Genomic DNA, 2,928 nt, shown 5'->3' with positions numbered 1-2,928 from the left:
CTCTTCATTTTTCGGAGCACCTTCTTCAAGATCCCCGGGATTGATGGTACTTCTTCCGTCGATCCAAGCATCATTACATCTTCATGTCCCTCCTCTTGGTCGAACAAACCTTCATACGGATCCGGATTGAACATCTCCTATTTGTATTCATCAACAATCTCATCAGTAGTGTCTATAAAAATATAAAAGTATCATCAAAAATCGAGAGAATCTTTGCATGGCCTCGAGCAAGGCGTTATGTGAGCTTGTCATCTCCAACTCTCAAGGTGAGCTCTCCACCGTCCATGTCAATCAATGCTTTGGAAGTCCGTAAGAATGGTCTCCCAAGTATCAAGGGTACATCCGCATCCTCATCAACATCTAGCACTACAAAGTCAACCGGAAAAATGTACTTGTCCACCTTGACAAAGCACGTCTTCAATGATGCCTCTCGGATGTCGCACTTTGTCGGTCCGCTAGTTGCAAAGTCATCCGAGAAGGCCTAGGCTCGCCCAAGCCTAGCTTTTTGAAAAGAAGATGTATGGCATGACATTGATACTAGCCCCGAGTCCGCCAATGCCATTTCCTCACCAAGATTGCCAATATTACCGGAATAATGAAGCTTCCGGGTCTTTCTTCTTGAGTCGGCATATTCTTTTTGCACATCTTGCCGAGCATGAAGCATCTAAAATCACTGAAGCACTCTCCTTCAACTTCCTCTTGTTAGTCAACAAGTCTTTCAAGAACTTCGCATACTTAAGCATTTGGGCCAATGCCTAAACAAAAGGAATATTAAGGTGGAGTTGCTTGAACAAACTCGAGAACTTCTTGTACTTGTTCATCCCCTTGGTTATTTTTTAATCTAGAGGGATTAGGGATTCTTGGCTTGAAAAGTGGGGGTACCACCTCTTTCTCTTTGCTCGTCTCCTCTTCCACCTCTATAACCTCAGGTGCGTGTTCTTTTGGCATCTCACTCGGAAGCATACCTTTAACCTCACTACCACTTCTCAAAGTGATCGCCTTCACGTGCTCTCTAGGATTGGTCTCTGTATTGCTTGGTAAGCTTCCATGTGGCCTTTCAGAGAGAGACTTCGCAATTTGACCCACATGATTTTCAAGGTTATGCAAAGAGGCGGTGTGGTTTGCGAGTGTAGCCTCGGCTGATTCAAACCTAGTATTTTGCAGATTGGACAAATCTAACCAAGTGCTTACGTGAGGTCGGGTCATTCGGGGTTTCCAACCACGACTCTGTTTTCCACCTGAGAGGGTTGTCGTTGTTGGAAACCCGGTGGCCCCATGGCCTTTTGTGGACCTTGATTACTCCATGAGAAATTGGCATGATTCTTCCAACCCGGATTGTAGGTATTGTTATATGGGTTTCCTTGAGGTCTCATGCCATTACCTACAAAATTAACATTTTCCACCGAAGAAACATCATCAATAGAGATCGGGCAATCGGAGGGAGCATGTCCTTCACCACACTGGTGCAATTAGTTACGGCCGCCACTCTATTTGAAGTTAGAAGATCTAACTTCTTACTCAAATTTTCCACTTGGGCCGGCAATGAAGTTACCGCATCTATCTCATGGAGACCGGCCACCTTTTTCTTCTCCCTAGCATTCCATTGGTAGCTGTTTAACCCCATTTCTTCAATCAACTAACGGGCCTCATCGGGGGTCTTGCTCCTAAGGTACCTCCTGCTGCCGCATCCAAGAGTTGCCTTGTACTCGGGTTAAAACCATTGTAAAAGGTTTGAACAATCATCCACTCTGAGAATCTGTGTTGTGGCCACTTCCTCAGGAGCTCCTTGAACCATTCCAATGTCTCGAATAGAGACTCCAATTCCAACTGAACAAAGGATGAGATCTCGTTCCTAAGCTTTGCTGATTTTCTGGGAGGAAAATAACAGGTTAAGAAAGCTTCCACCATCTCCTCTAATGTGGTAATTGACGCTCTAGGTAACGAGTGTAGCCACTGCTTCGCTATCCCCTTTAGGGAAAATGGGAAGGCTCTCAATTTGATGGCATCATCCGTCACCCCATTTATCTTCGGCATATCACACACCTCAAGAAAGCTCTCTATGTGACTGTTTGGATCCTCATCGGCCAAACCATTGAATTGTGCGGACTGCTGCAACATGTGGATGAATGCCGGCTTCAACTCAAAGTTCTGAGCTGTAATCGGGGGATGTACAATACTCAATTGTGTCCCCAACATTGAAGGTCTAGCATAATTGGATAATGTTCATTGTTGCTCATTCTGTTCTGCCATATTTTCAGATTCTTCTTGACAAGATCCCCTTGCGTATATCCCGCAAGTGCACGGGTTTGTTGAAGTAATAATCCCGGGTGAGCGGGTATCGAATCCACAGGGAGTAGGGAGTAAAGACACTTAATTCGATTCTTAGCTATGTGGAATATCAACAATGATAAGTGTGACAATGATTCAATTCTCAACAATTAAAAGCAACAAGTAATATAGCAAAAGTAAGGAGGAGGTAAGACAATCGATAAAGATTGCGTACTTGATAAGTGCTTGAGTAGACATATTTTTATATATGTTTTACATGCATTGAGCATCATTTTTACTGTGGTTTATGTCTCATATTGTGTATTTGGTGTTCTTTTATGCATATAGGTTGTGAATACCTTGAAGAGTAAAAAGGAAGCAAAGATGGGCTATAAAGACATAATGTTGGGAGTACTTGTTCAATTCAAGGACCAAGACACGAGAGGAGTTTATAAACGTGGAGATGTGTGCCAACTTCCAAGAAGATTGAAGTCAAATCACTAGTTGGAAGGGCACAAAGGCAGTCACATCTTCATGTTCCTTCTCTTTGTGAAGATTGCAAGACCTCTCAAAGCTCATCCACTAGTTGGAGGGGACAAGGGCAGTCACACCCAAGCATTCTGACTTATGCACATAGAACAAGATCTCTACCAACTTGTC

General features: G+C 43.6%; 1 non-coding gene across 1 annotated transcript; it reads left to right on the top strand.

Moving 5' to 3' along the window:
* Window positions 1-1,753: 1,753 nt before the first annotated feature.
* On the top strand, window positions 1,754-1,860 carry LOC120256430. The gene has a single exon (XR_005535301.1). It is a non-coding gene; the product is annotated as a small nucleolar RNA R71 (small nucleolar RNA).
* Window positions 1,861-2,928: the final 1,068 nt, after the last annotated feature.

Source organism: Dioscorea cayenensis, unplaced genomic scaffold (assembly GCF_009730915.1).
Source record: "Dioscorea cayenensis subsp. rotundata cultivar TDr96_F1 unplaced genomic scaffold, TDr96_F1_v2_PseudoChromosome.rev07_lg8_w22 25.fasta BLBR01001440.1, whole genome shotgun sequence".
NCBI lineage: Eukaryota > Viridiplantae > Streptophyta > Magnoliopsida > Dioscoreales > Dioscoreaceae > Dioscorea > Dioscorea cayenensis.
This window is presented reverse-complemented; position numbering and strand designations above follow the sequence as displayed.